Genomic DNA, 16,011 nt, shown 5'->3' on the forward strand with positions numbered 1-16,011 from the left:
ACTTCAAAACATGATTGTAACGCCACTGCTTCATTTCATATTTCATTGTTTTTCCAGAAAATGATTACAATTGAAAATACTGAGAAGATGATAGAACGATTTCTGACAAACGAACGATAATGTAGACATCAAAAATAAGCAAAAAGTTCAGCTACTGTACGGCGTGCACTGCTGCTAACTTGGTACTTATCAGAAGACCTAACAGCTTTCGAAAGCTTTGACTAGGTTAGGAGCAGATTCCAGAAATCCTTGCAGGTGAGATCTTCATAACGAGTCTTAACTATTACAATTGCTTCAACAGTTTGTCGTAAAACGGTTTTTCTTAACAATCCAAAAGGAATTCACAGTTGAAAATACTCTTTCCACAACAGCATTTGTGCCTGGTAAAGCACGAGCAAACCTCACATGCGTCTCTATATTTTTACATCAAGTACCTGTACTTTAAAGTGTATACAATACATCACACCATCTCTCAAGAGTTTCCAAATTAGCTTTTTTCCCATTCCTCAAGTTTCTGGGATACAATTTTGTTCAGGCATCCTGTCTCAACTGAAATGTTGCACATCAGTCTACTGTCTTAAGAATTTCAGACAATTTAAAAGTTAAGCCCAAGAAACGGAAATTTTCAGTGCCACCCAATGAAACTATTTCAGAGGATGAAACACACAAGTTCTTCCCTTCTCTAAAAAAGTCACAAAAGTGTCATAAAATAAATTGATAACTGGCTCGTACCGGACTGAAAATGCCTTCCTTTACAAAGTTAATTAAAATCGAAAAACTAACTTAAGTTTGAAGTTTACCAAATTTCCTGTCACCGATTTTTTTTCTTTAAGCAGCTCTACCTCTTTAGCTGAATGTGTAACTGAAATCGTGGTTCTTTCAAGCTTATGGATTGACTCTGAAAAGATTTTCATTAGCTTTGTGTGAAATGAAGCCAAAGACGTGTCCGTGGGTTCTCACAAAATTTGCTCCAATGTAAGGCACCTATCCTGAGACAGAAGATAAGATTTCAGAGGTTTATACAGCTCAATAACTCTTGCAACTCCTGGCAACAATGACAACCGTCTAGTGTTCATACTACCTAGAACTTGTTTGTATTCAGTATCAACGAAATCACAGAAGGATTTCAGTTTCTCCACACGCTGAGTGTAAATGTGAAAATACTGGAAAAATTTAATTCGCTGTCATTTCTGTGTCGGTGGGAAGAATTTCTGCGCTCTACCTCCGCTCTGTGCCACGTGGACAGCACAACGGATGCCTTCTGTGCTCATCTCGAGAACGCTGTTCAGTTTGCAGTAAACATTGTTTGTTCCTGCCATCTTGTGCCTACCAACGTTGAAATTACAATTATATGCACAAAATGTGACAATCTCGTAAACTATATTCTTATTTTTTAAAATACCCAGACTACAGTTAGCCAATAATGCTACCGTTTCTCCGCCATTGTTCTGAAGAGAGATTACGTTGCGCTGACCAACTTTCTGCACGAATGAATTATCCAGCTAGAATCGGCACCAGCTTCCAGGTTTTGTCATTTGATGCATCATCAGCCATCACAGGGACATTACATCTTCAAATCCTGACTGAACGTAACGTACTGCGTAAGGCCATAAAACGTTCACTTAGATGGACTCGCATTTTGTCCCAGAACATACGCGTTTCTTCTCAAACAGGTCTCTGATGACAAGAACCATGTAGTCCTGTAACAGAAAATACGTGTAAGTACGTGTATGTTTTGCGGTAACGGTGCTTTTATCTTCGCCTGTTTGTAGTTCATTCCTACTAACAAAGCAAGTTACACTGTCAGTTCCCGAAGAAACTGCCGACAGGTGCTTCATTTTCTTCGTGTGATGCGTTATATCGGCAAGCCTTCCATGTTTGTTCAGTGGAAAAAACTGAACGACGCAGCACACATTTTACCTTCGCATAGTCGTGGTTTCCTTCAAAAAAGCGAACTCGTCTTCCATGGTTTTGGAGGAAGACGAATTTCGTTTCCCCGTTTTAACGGGCTCAAGTTAGTTTCACACAACGGACAACAGAGAATGGAGCGCACTGAAGCAAGTTTGCCGAATCTAGTGTTGAAACTGCCGTCTGCTTCTCATTGTTCTCTCAAACAGTCCGAAGACATCGTGTCGGTCGCATCTACTGCAAATGTATGTCATCTACCAGTGAATAGCTAGTTCGTAACTGGAAGTACAATTGCACATTGATAGTCCTGTAACGTTCTTTACCGGAAACTTGTTACATCCGTCCGTTATTTCTGCAGTAGTAAATGATGGATACGAATCGCGAAACTCACGCTTGAGTCTTTTTCACCGAGCGTGATGACCGGAAATCTTCTGTTCACACCTCTCCTCATCCTGTGACCAAAATACAGCTTCTGTATTCCATCTTTGAATTCTAGACAAAGCAAGACTCACGAAAATCTTAAAAAAAAGTCTGTCATGCGAAATTGACGTAGAAATAATTAAAAACACAAAATGAAACAATGTTACTTCTGATTACGAAAAAGCCAGGGCATTTGGCATCCCATTGGATAGTCAACGGGACACAGAACGAAAAAATGGCCAGTCCCATTAAAAACGGGGCTTCTGGTGACGCTAGCCTAGGTCCTAGTGTGTACATGCCTTAAAATGGCTTCTACATGCGACACCTTACCGGAAAGACGAAAACATAATTTCGCAAACTGCTTTTCGGTCTCGTGGTTACATGTTAAGGCCTGAAACGCATTTGCTGCCCAGTTAAATATGGCAGCAGGAAAAGAGCTGTTACGGTATCTGATTCAGCCTGTTGCTATTCCTATGGACGTAGACGAGGTGTAAATAGTTGGTCTAATATTTCTACTTGTCCTTCAATGTACAAGAAGCCACTCCGTCCATATTACCTGAAAGTTTTTAAAATAAGAAGAAACGTGTCAGCCCAAGCATGTTTCAAAACCGGATGCGTTTACATGGAAGCGAAAATAGATTGCGGAATTGGAAAACAGGCAACTAGAAGCGGTTTCCAAAAATAGATTTTTAAGGCTGTACATAACCACCCAGAAGCGGTATCGGAAAGTCGATATAAGAAAGCCGGTTTTTGGAACGCGATGCGAAGGGGGTGTCGGAGGCAGGCGGCCTGGCAGTGCCGACACCGACGTAGACGCCCCGCTCGCTCTGCTGCAGCCGTTCCTCGCCTGCCTGGCAACGCCGCCCCGTGACGTCAGAGCTGGGTGGGGGCGGCCGCGCGCCCCGGCTGTCGGTGCGGCCCAGTCGTGACGCAGCAGCCGTACGGGGAGCAGTGCGCCGCCAGAGCATCTCTTCTCCGCGAGAGTTCCAGAGGAAGGTAAGGCGGGCAGCTGGCCTGTGCTGGAATTTCAGGGAGCTGTGGATGTTCTGCACGCTTTTGTCTGGTTTGTCGCCTAACTCACGGCAGACCTGCTCCTAATCCATTGTCGTACTTTAATTACAAAATAAAATTGTTGCAAACAAACGAATGGCGAATAGTGTTACATTTCACTGTCGAGTGTTTAATAATTCGCTGCTTGTTATTTTCCGTAATGCTACAGTCATCTGATCGCCGAAAGCTTCCATTAGAATAATTTGGAACGAACGGAAAATAGTGCCACATTCCGTCGGGCATTGTTTCGATGTGTCTGTAGTCCCTCGCAGGTATACGTTCTGGGTGTTGACAAATTTTTAAATTCAGATAAATGTTATAGCACGAAATTAATAACATCTGCTATCTAACAGCTATGCTCATCAACATTCATGAGCAGCTGTCCATAATAATAGTAATAATAATAGTAGTAATAATAGGCGTCACTTCTCTGCAAAAAGGAAGAAATGGTGTTGTTGATTTTGTTGTTTTGTCCATAATTAAGTAGTTTATGCTAAGAACGGAATAATGTTTGAGCTTCCACTACCCTCCGTTTCGCGTTTTTAGTGTAAGTTTGAGGTTTCGTCGCTTTGTATTTTTTTTTCGGCAAGGTTCATAATTCATGTGTTGTTAGTTAACTAATAAACTTCTGGGCCGAAAATCGGGCGTTCTTACGTTGCATCCACTCCACGGTTATTATACACTTCCCTGTTGGCTTGTAGTCACGCTTGATTTCGTCACTTTCTGTGACAACTGATTTCGTCTTGACTGCCGTAAATTCTTTGCGGCCAACTTTTCCAGGTAATTTTCCTTTCTGTTAGCAGTTAATACACGTTCAATAGAGTTCATGTTGCTACTCCACTGGAAAGCCGATTTCTTCACAGTAGACGGCCAACTCCAGACATAAACAGCAGTTTGCGTAAATGATTAAATTCAGTTGGTACCATCTGCCGACAAGGTGACTTAACTACAAGACAAGTGAGGCGCTAAGAGCCGTAACGGCCAAGAGCACTTAGCCTTCGACCCCCTATATTTAAGTGAATATCGGAGAAACCAGTGACAGCTCTCAGTGAGTGTTGAGATATAAGTACAATGTGGCCCTACAGTACAGATAAACTGACCCAACAGATGTCAGAAGCATGAATAAATGCTACTGTCTAACAATCGACGATTTGGTGCTTCATGGTTCTCAGCTCCACAAATGTATTACTGTACGATAAATTCCAAAACATCTCGTTCAGAATCTCAGAAAGTGTTTTTTTTCCCCTCAGTGTAACATACGCTGATGTCCGATCTGATTTTGCTATGTGTAGTGTGTATCTGTGGTGTACGCTGCCGCTGGCGGGATTTATGGCGAACGTAGATAAATTTGCTGCCGAGTGCTACCAAGTGGTGGCATTGACGTAACAAGTAATTGAATGGTAAGGGCTAGCAGTGCACGCCGCGAACCGCGCACATTGTTCACCAAATCCTATGTATTGGGCCGGTAGGGAATTAAACGTCACGCCAGTTGCGCATGTGCAGAAACTTGTGTAAGGCCCGTTCCCACAAAAACCCACGGGGCTGGGCCTCGGTTGCCACGTGCGTCGCTGTTTGCAGTTTGCACACGAACCGCTGCCGCGCCGCCAATCACAGAACGCGCTGAGCGTGACGTCAGTCACACAACCCCGGGCCACACGAACTTTCGCCGAAGCGCTCTGGCGTAGACGCGGCGGCAGGTATGAAACACTTACCATCCGATTTAAAGGAAACGGTTCGGTGAAAAAATTTTATTCTTCTGCGACTTACGGCCTGATGCCTTTTGTCGATAAAGAACTGAATTTCTTTTCGTTATTCGTCGTGGTTGCGTGCTCCATCGTATTTACGTAAACCACTACACGACTTTTTAATGAGCTTTCTGAGGTGAAAGTCCATTGCGTGGGCTTCGCCTATAGTTCATTTCAGGTAATACATTATTGCGTATGAAATACAGTCAACATACCGAAATTGTTTTTTAAGTTGAGAGCAGAGCGGTAGCTATCAGCGTTCTCGAGATACACGGTGGTACGTCGGCGGGCCGCCCGCCATGCGGCCCACACTTGGCCCCGCTCCTCGTCAGCCACGTGGCTGTTATCGGCCCCAGATTTCCTAAACGGTTCAAGAAATGGAAAGATAACTTCTAATGAGTCCAATATTTGGTCATATGATAAATATCCAAAATTTATTTACCTATCGAGATGTGAAGGTAACTACAGTTTTTCAACATGGATAGATTTAATTTTTTAAACGGTATTTGATAACAAGTGAAATGAGAATTGCAGTGACATGGAACACTTCAATATTTACAATACTCTAGATTGACCTACAGAAGTTAAAACAGAAACTAATTTGATGGTATGTCATAAGATGTAATTTGCTAGGTATCTACAGCTGTTGATCGTTTCCTTTGGTAAGTAATGAATCCTTTTTTCTTGCTGCAGTGTACTTTATTTGCTAAAGACGCGTTTTGCCCTTTGCTTTAAGGCATCTTTGGTGGAATATAGAATGATTCAGTTTGTTTTGATATGTGACGCTTGTAGATCATAAAAGTTAATAGTATTTTTGTGTGAAAAGGTAATTACTTACACTTAAATAGTTTTTGGCGCAAATCTGCGTTTCTTCTCACGTGGTCAACACATTTTTGTGTTCTCTTTTTTTCTCCTGTCAGTAGCTGTTGACATTTTACCAAAAGCTGTAATTTAAGGTCGTAACTACAGAGTGTTCAATTCATGTCTCCTCTTCTTTCGTTTATGTACATGCTGCCAACCCAACGAATTATATGGTGAAAACTGTTTACTTCTGTTCAGTGAGAGTTACAGAAAGTTGGAAGTGAATGCAATAATTGTCAGAGTGGTTGAAAAGTTTGGTGTGCAGCTGATTTCAGTTTTGGTTTAAGTGTTTTGTGGAGTTCATATAAGAGTAATTCACTACTTACATTAACAGATACAATAGTAGAATAACATTTCAAAGGATGATGATTATTACCAGAATACTAACACCCAATCCCTTTGTCCCTACTCTTACATGAACCCTTCCAAAAATATTTAAACAAAAAATCGAAAATCAGCTGAACATGAAAACTCTTAATACGCTCTGGCAGATACTACACTCTCAATCAACGTCCTACAACGCACCCTAACTACACACACACACACACACACACACACACACTCACTCACTCACTCACAAGGAAACAGACTTCAGTTTCAGCATATATTTCGTTAGGTTGGCAACGTGTAGATAAACAAATCAAATAAGAGACATACATTGAACACACAGTAGTTACGACTCTGAATTAATTTTTGGTAAAATGTCCACCGCTAGTAATAGAAGACTAATTGTGCTCCACACCAAATAGCGCAGAGAATATTAAAATTGTAAACAAAAAAAATTAACGTGAATATGTGCTAATGTCGCAGCTTTCACTCAGTTCATACTCTGTAGAAATCAAACCTGCATTTGGATTGGACTTCCTTAACTCTTGTGGAGAAAGGTGTGCAGTATTCTGCTGCATCCATTTTCAATAAGCTACCGCTCGAATTCAAAAATCGTAGTAGTACATCACGCGCTTTCAAATCGAAATTGAAGTGTTTCCTCATGGGTGCAGTCCTTCTATTCTGTAGAAGATTTCCTTGAAAGATTAAGGTGATTGTTGTTGTATTGTTGATTGACTTTATGGATTTACTTTTTCGCGTTCGTTAACATTTTATTTTTGTCATAACTATTATGTTGTAATGTCATGTACTGACAGGCTCCATGACCTTGGAGATTTGCTCCTCAATTTGGCCCTACGGAGCTTGACGTGTAAACAAAAAAATAAACAATAAGTAAAAATGTCTGTGTACTGTCAGTGCATTCTAAAGTCATGGATAGTTTTCAGTTAATTTTTTATAACTTCGATTGGTAAGAACCAACGCTCTAACAAAGGCTGTTGCTGTATCTCGCTACTGTAGCATAATACTGCAGCAATAAAACGTGAACGAGAGAATAGAAAACGAAAATAACACTCGAGTTGCGAAGGAAATGCGCCATGTACAACATACAAACACAGTGCTCATACAAGCGTCTGCCAATAGCAAAATGTGTGAAAGGTTTTAGGAAGACCTCGTGACGACACATTGCCTCCGATGAGCGTGACGTCACAACTGCTTACATTAGATCCTTCTGAGCAGTAGCGAGCGAGCTCAAGCGCGGTTGACTCGCGCATGAGCAGTACCTTCTGCCGTTTCTGGTTACAGAAGTGTGGCAGTTAGTTGTATGAGCAATAGCAGCAGGCAGCCAGGTGCTGCCCGGAAAAATTTCACCGACGCGCCTAAGCTGGCACATTCACGCATGCGTAACAGGCGCGGGTCTAGCGGACGAGTGGCAAACCAAGGTATCTGTCCCGGGCAGCAATTTCGTGGGGGGGGGGGGGGGGGGGGTAAAATTCGTATTCTTGACAAAAAAGACATCGTTTCTCAAAGCGCCTAGCATCCAGCGCACGTTGGTCTATCGAGTCTTCATATGATTTTGAAACGCATCACTGTAGGATTTGAACATTTTTGAACAAATTGAAAGTCGATTTCTGAGTGAATCATAAGTTGAAGTTTTGTATGCGTGCGTAGCGTACGTGATGTGTATGCCAGGGGAATCCCCGTCGCGTCTAGAAATAAACTTGCCTGCAGACAAAAGGGGACAGGGCTACACAAGCTGAGCGGAACAAAGCCGAACGGGTGAATGCCAATCGCTGTTTATATGGTTGACTAGGATTGCGAATGATCAGCGTTGTTATAATTACAAGCGAAATCCATAGGCTGAGACTACCAGAGCGGAAATAAACGAGTAACAGGAATAAGAGGTAAGAAAGATTACTTACCTTCTCGGTGTATCCATGAAAAGAAAATTTTGACAGGAAAGTTTTGGCCAGACCGTTACACTAGTAAGGGCCAGTCGTACAGTCCCCGGATGGCAGCCGCTAAAGCTGTATTCTGGCAGTGGCGCGGAAAACGCGTTGCTCGAACGCGTAATAACGCCTGACCGGAGAATAAACGTGGGATAACTAAACCGGTGATTGCGGTAGGGTTAGTGGAGTTAACCGGAGAATAATTTTTGACACTGGCAGGAATAGTTACAAAATAAGTGATAACAAGGTTGTTTGTTCGGACGAGGAAGGAGAAGAAACGGGGACATCACACATATTACGGAAAAATATGAAGATTCCAAATTTATATCAAGTTTCGTACTAGTACTTTCCGATCTAGTGCTTGAGAAGCTAGAGAGTGTGATTGAAATGTGTAACTGTTTCCTAACACAAAAACGTTTTGCTTGTAGGTGGCCGAATAACGAATTTGATATTGGCACTTTGTGAATTATGTGGTGTTATAAAAAAATGCCAAAATATCTTGTTTCTTTGGTGTGTGTAAAAACTGCTGCAATATTATGCAGACCTATTTCGTTTAGCAGACAGTGACAAAATACGCGTAATCAGATCGAGAAACCACACCAGTCTTGGTTACTATTTGTATTAACAGCATCTTTCAGTACTAGACAGCGACATGTCGTTTTCTCATTTAGCAAAACGTTTGACGAACTTGGATGAGGTAATAGATTCTTTCCCAGAAAAGAAAGCACGCCATGTAAAGCTGTAGCAAGAGTAGGGAGAAAAATGCTAGGACTTACGGATTGAAGAAATGTGTACTGTCTTACTTGTCTCTTGTCTTTACTGGTTTTATGTATCCTATATATAATTTTGTCACAAAACAGCAAGTTGTTAGCTAATAAGCAATAAAGAGTGCAAATTTTGTAAAGAGTTCTTGTTCTTTGGGTTACAAATAATCCCAGCCAATATTAATTCAGAGTTTTTTTAGGAGGGGCAGGTGAGACAGCGCAGGACATTTTAATTTCCACCGTCTTGAATATAGTTTGATGGCTTCCATTACACAATATTCCATGTTTGAATTTCACAGAGCGAAATACTGTGACGAGCGACAGAAAAATGCTGTGTGAAGAGGCGTGACATTGCACTTTGGCACACTGCTAACCAAATAACATGTCTCACATTTCCTCGAACACGTGTGTTCTATGGATCAGACCCTTCAGAAAGATGTGCGCTACAAAATGAATATATTTTTTGAAAAAAACACTCTTCTATTACCCCGGTTCGGAAATATCGTAGATACGGGGGCTATGCACAGAGCAGTCTTGAGTTGTGGTGGAGAGGTGGGTAGTCTCCACGTGGCTCATGTTTACGTTTTAGTGATTTTGCTGTTCCCTCTTCGTCTATTGCTCTCGCGTCAAATGAAAACAAAACGGATTTTTTCTGTGCCCGGGAGCTATCAAGTGAAATAAAATATTCACATAATTACGGAAGGCTAAAATTTGTTATTACTTTCAGACTATTTTGTTTTCACCTTTCTGACAGTCAACCATTAATCGCCTTGCAGAACAATGAAGTTACTTTTGTCAGTTCGCTAAAGAAATTTGGCTTTATTAACCTTTTCCGCAGAGGCAGTCAACTTATTTGAAACAAAGTGTATATTTCCACATTATTAGCTAGTTTTAACTGTTCGCTGAATTTCAAGTGCACATTTTCATCTTATAGCACGTTTGGCATTATGCCATAATAAAGAACCAAACATGAGATTACACAGTACCGGTACTCCAAAAAATTTTCATCCGAATCAGGACATGCAAATGTGCAATTTAAGCCGAATTATGCATTTTAGTATGGTGCACGAAATTCCCATGCTCTTGGAGTATTCTCTAATGTCTTTTTTCTTTCATGACATAATGTAAGATCTTTCAATGTTTTATACATACGAACATTCGGCCTTCCTGCGTCATCGTAGCTGCGCAAGTGCGGTGACGCCTCTTATCTGTCGCTCTCTGGCAACTGCTGAAACGATCCTATTTCTAACAGGTCGCGGGAAAATAATGCGAATGATTGATTGAAGAGCGTTACTTCATAGTAAATTTCCTTTTACGCAAGATGATGTATGTGCGAGAATGTACGGTGGATTTCTTAAATCACGGAGCCTTTGATCTCATTTAAAAATTAACCCTTTTAGGACGACCATTCAGAATAATTTCGAGCCCAGATCAGACATTTATGTCGTTGTTACAAATTTTACTGGCCCGTTTGTGGAGTGTATCTTAAGTGACACGTGCAAAAAAAGAAACAAGAAAAAAAAAAAGAAAATTAACATTATATGTAAAAGTTTAATTTCTCTTGCAGTTTATTAATCTTAGACAGTAATAGGTGAAAGCTTTCCTTTTCTTGTAGCAACACTATGTATGTTAGTTTAAACCATGAACGTTTCATGTTTGTGTGTTCGCGCTACTTGACAGTAATGTTCCTGTTGGCTGCCTACATCACGTGTCCTGTGCTCTGAATATCCACTACATCGACTGGCGAGATCACGTGACATGAGCTATGACTGGCTTTGAAAACGCATCGCAATCTCGATTTCAATGCTTCAGAAAGTAACAAGCGGTGTTTGGTGGCATTCGAATTGATACCTTCGTAACACGAAAATATACAGTGTACATGTTGCTGCGCATCAGCCATCTTTCCAATAAGTGTTTTTCTCCCTGAATTTCGTTTCCTAAAGTGCCGGGAAATCCTACGCCAGTGTATAAAACCACAACCATTCAAAGGATTGACAAGTTTTACAGTTTCGAGGAATAGTATGTCACATAACACGGAAAAAGTGTATTTTCACCCGGGAGAAAGTTTATTTTTTGCCGGAAAACCCGGGGAAATCCGGGAATTCTTCTTCCTTGTGCACGTATACACCCTGTAATAACCTTCATCATTTGCTGACAGTCGCCATAAGAAAACTGCGTTAAAGTCTTAACATTTCCCTAACATAAGGCTGTTTGCAGAAAATAATAGAGATACATACACGAGTAAATCACAAGTATATGTGCTAGAGGCTACATTAAACAAATATTCTGGCAATAAATACGCAACTGACGTACGTAATGAAAAGTTATGTTATTTGCTGTTGGGCTTCATTAATAAGAAAAACAATTCGTCTGTGTGTTGATAGTGTTCCACAGTAGTCTATCCTCTGCAGGCCTCTTCATCGCCACGTAATTACTTCATCCTACATCCATTCTAATCTGCTTACCATTGGAAAGCCTCGGTCTTTCCCTACAATTAAGCCTCCATTACCAAACTGAAGATTCCTTGATGCTTCACAATATGCCCTGTCAACCAACTCCTCTTGTAGACAAGTTGTACCATAATTTCCTCTTCCTCCTCTATTCAGTTCAGTAACTTTTCTTTAGTTATACGATCTTCGTATCTAATCTTCAGCATTCTTATTTATTATCACGTTTAGAAAGCGTCCATTGTCTTCTTGACAGAAGTGTTCATCGTCCATGTTTCACTTACATAGCTGAAAGAGGCTACGCTCCACACAAATACCATTATGAAATACCACTCAACCATTAAAATTTATTCGATGTGGACAAATGTTCTTTTTCAGAAACGCTTTTCTTGCTACTGATAGTGTGCATTTTGTATCCTCTCTACTCCTGCTTTCTCAATAACTGCTTCCCTTCAAAGTCATTGCAGCTTGGTTTCTTTACAAGCTGTAGATAATCTTGCGTCCCTGTTTTTTACCACTGATACCTCCGGTGCTTCAAAGAGTGTCTTTCAGTTAATTTTGTCAAAACCTGTCTCTAAATATGCAAATGCTATAAACACAGGTTTGCCTTTCTTCAGTCTGTCTAATTAGCTAAGTGGTAGGATCTGTATTGTCTCTCGTGTTCAGACATTTTCCAGGAATCTAACATTGCGTTCATATCAGTTCGTATAGGTCCTCCCCCTCTCCTTTCTACATACTCCTTCCACCATATATCCTTCTCTTATTTGCTTAGTTCTGGTTACCCAAATGAGCTTTCGGCAGTTGCTTCTCCTTTGAGCAAAGTTTTTTTTTTATTCAATGTCGGCACCCAAGTTTTCCAAGTGCAAAATCCCTTTTGCGATTTTCGACTCTGTCAGCGTATTTTTAGACATCTCTGTTCCCCATGGTCTACTTTATTTGCTACGTTTTTATATTTTTTGTCTATTAAATTAAACATTCGTGTTTTATCCAAAGATTTCAACTGTACCTTTTTCCGATTAACATTCTCCGTTGCATTCACCACTTCTTCTCTCAATGAAGATATCTATTCGTATTGTAATCGATTCCTTCCTCTGTTTCAATCAGCCGTTGCCTGTAACATTAACGAAAAACTCTGCGCCTTAACTTATTCAGGTTCCACGTCCTTAATCTGCTTCCGTTTACTGTCACTTTGCGTAGTTGTAAACTGCAGTCCGTAACCAATAAATTATCGTCTGTGTAAGTCTGTACCAGGAAATGGCTTACAGTTTAAAATCTGGTTCGAAAACTCTGTTCCTAGGCCGGCGGCGGTTGCCAAACAGTTCTAGGCACTTCATTCCGGAACCGCGCGACTGCTATGGTCGCAGGTTGGAATCCTGCCTAGAGCATGGAACCTCAGATGTTAAGTCCCATAGTGCTCAGAGCCATTTAAACCATTTTTTTTCTGTTCCAAGTATGTATTATTCTTTCATGGTTATCGAGCGAAGTGTTTGCGATCATTACATTATGGTATGTGCAGACTTCTGTCAGATGGATTCCCCTTTCATCCCTTCACCCTAAGTCTATATTTTCTTACTATTTTCTCTTTTTATACCTGCTACTGTATTCCAGTCTCCCACCACATTTTAAATTTTGTCCCGCTTAACTGAGTAATCTCTCTTACCGTACATTGTTTCAGTCTGTTCATTGCCTGTGGTGTGAGTGATAGCGTTATGTCTATCTTGGTAATGATATCAACGTTAATGGCAATTTGGAGACGGAGCTGAATGTTGTGGTTCTCTCCATTGGTAGTTGCAACAGCCAACCTACGCTACTGTCAAGTAGTAAATGTGAGGACAATCGTAGCATGCTTTCGATTGCGATAGTAAACGCAAATTACGAGTGTATCATTGTAGACTTCGGAAGCAATTGCCGGATATCTGGTGGTGGTGGTGCTGTTACAGTGAAACACCGAAATCTGGACAATGTCGACTTTCACCGGTGAATGTCAACATTCACATAGTCGCTTAGCGTATGTGGGAAATATTTGCTAAATACCCTTATTTCTGACTTAAACCGGTAAATGTTGACATTCACCATGCACTAATGGTGAAATTTGAACATGTTGGAGATTTATATTTTCTTCTCCGTAATTCAGTCGCTATAAAACGTCACAAGTGTGACGTAACTTTTTCGCCTCTTTCTGAAAGGAATGACCAAGAACTTAAAATACACAGTACATTCTACATGAGAAAAGAAAATAATAGTTATAAAAAATTACTTAATTATATGATTCAAATCTTATTTATTGCAACAACTTGAACTGTTATGACACTTGGAATTGCACAAGAGCCCCTTGCTTTTACAACTGCATTTATTTGTGGAACTCTTCCTTTTGCAACGACGCCTTGTATAGCCTTGTCCCCCGCCTCTAGAATTAGCTGCAGCTGCTTCTCTCAGCGACATTTCTTGAAAAGAAATCTCATCAATGGAAAGTAACTTTTGCTATGCCTCTTTTTCTTTTAACGCCATACATGGCTTCATAAGGACTTTGGCATATTCCTTCGTGGCATGTAGTGTTCTTGGCAAATTGAACAAAGGATAAACCATCTGACCATTTATTTGTGTCGTTACCGTTCATCTATGCAGTTAGCGTATTCTGTATATCCTGAATGGCCCTTCCAACTGAGTCTTGTTTGACTGTGACGAGGCTTTCCATGAACCGTTTTAACATCTGTCCACATAGCGCATATTTCGGATGTGACTTGATTACTAAAATCTCTACCATTATCTGACTGCAATATTGCTGGTGCACCAAATGTTAAAAATATTCAAAGAACGTGATGCGCTACTTCTTCAGCTCTTTTAGTTTTCAAAGGTCGTAGCTGGACGAACTTGGTTAAATGATCTTGATACACTATTACGAACATATATCCGCCATCTCTGTTGGACTGCAGATCTATCAGATCAACTTGACATCTTGAGTTTAATTCAGAACTAACCATTGGCTTCACAACAATACCTTTCTTAGGTGCACTGCTTTTCATTTGACGCTGTTTGCATAAATTTAAATACAACATTACAAGTCCATACGTAATATTTTTGTATTTAACTTGCAACTCTTTAAGCATGCGTGTTCTTCCTCGGTGGCCTATTCTGATGTTTCATATACTAGACTATACTGTACAATTCTTCATTGGTAAGATAATACTGTATGTTTTGTTTCCCCTGGTTTTAGCGGTAGAATTAACTTCTCTTCATCATTAATTTTTAAAACATCAAAACGTTTTAATCGTCAGTGATCCAAAGGTGTGTTGCATTTAATTTTAGCGGAAACCACTTCAGAAAGCGTTTTAGATCCTTTTTCTTGAGAAAAATAAAAAAAGGGTGTCTTCTCCATTACCCGCAATTAATGCATTTAACTTTACATGAAAAAGATCACGATTTACTGCAATATCCATTTAGTATAAATTAGGGTACCGGAAAAAAATTAAGAAAACGTTGCTGGCGTTATCAAAGCTTGCGTAAGACTGACAAAGCTGATTGACTCCGAGCAGAACAAAGGATTTGGCGGGAGAGAGCCAGTCGCTTGTTTTTTTTTTTTTTTTGACTCTTCTGTTTTGGACCTCCACCAGAACATATGTGTGACTGTCGACACACACCGGACAGGTTCCGAATGTACAACAGTGTAATGAAATATTCGATCTTTCACCGACGTATTTGGTATCTGTTGGCATTCACCGTAGAAAGTCGACATTCTCCAATTTCGGTCATTCACCGTAACAGTGATATTGGAAACACAATATTTCACAAAAGGCTGAACAAAAATAAGTTAAAAATGACGTGTGAATCTTGTGTTACGGGTTACAAACTACCGTATGTTTTATAGGACATGAAGCTTTCGCCATAAGGCATATTTCATGAACACCTGTAGCCGGAAGGTGCTAAATCGTGAGAGGATAGTTTTCAGTTATCGGCTGTCCGGTTCTGAAAAATTATGGAGAAATAAAGTTGCTTATACTCGGCACCAAGGAGTCTATCACTAGTTCATCATCCGAAAATGATGCGAGAATGTAAGAGACGAGAACGTTTTTGCAACAGAGTATCAAAATAGATTAACAAAATATTTGTACCTTTATGAACGTCACGGACAAGCACACTGTGGAAAAAAAAAGAAACATCCACTTGCCTGGTCGCGGCAACACCGACTCAGAGGAAGGCCTCGGCGCTTGTTGGTGACGTCACGTCAGCTGGGCACGGCGAACGCCAGGTCTGCTGCAGGCAGAAACGTAATGGTGGTGTCTCCCTCCCTGACACAGGAAAATGTGAAACTATTGGCGGTAGCTGACCAACACACATTGTTCTGAGAGATTTCTGCAATCAATTAATTATGCAGTTCATTACACTTGTTCACAAATAGTGTACTCCCGAACTTAAATTTCCACTTGTTTTAGGGACGGACATACAAAAACAACTTCATGGACCAGCAGCAACAGAATTCGTGCTTCTTTACCTTATTTGTAAATCTGAGGAAGTTACGTTTGTACTGGGTTGCTTTTACACGAAA

General features: G+C 40.5%; 1 protein-coding gene across 1 annotated transcript in view; it reads left to right on the plus strand.

Moving 5' to 3' along the window:
- Positions 1–3,121: 3,121 nt before the first annotated feature.
- LOC126143451 (ankyrin-3-like) overlaps positions 3,122–16,011 on the plus strand; it is a 45,710-nt gene continuing 32,820 nt past the window's right edge. Inside the window, exon 1 of the mRNA XM_049915379.1 lies at positions 3,122–3,324. The gene's annotated coding sequence lies outside the window, so the exon portion shown is untranslated. The remainder of the gene's footprint in view (positions 3,325–16,011) is intronic.

Source organism: Schistocerca cancellata, unplaced genomic scaffold (assembly GCF_023864275.1).
Source record: "Schistocerca cancellata isolate TAMUIC-IGC-003103 unplaced genomic scaffold, iqSchCanc2.1 HiC_scaffold_799, whole genome shotgun sequence".
Lineage (NCBI taxonomy): Eukaryota > Metazoa > Arthropoda > Insecta > Orthoptera > Acrididae > Schistocerca > Schistocerca cancellata.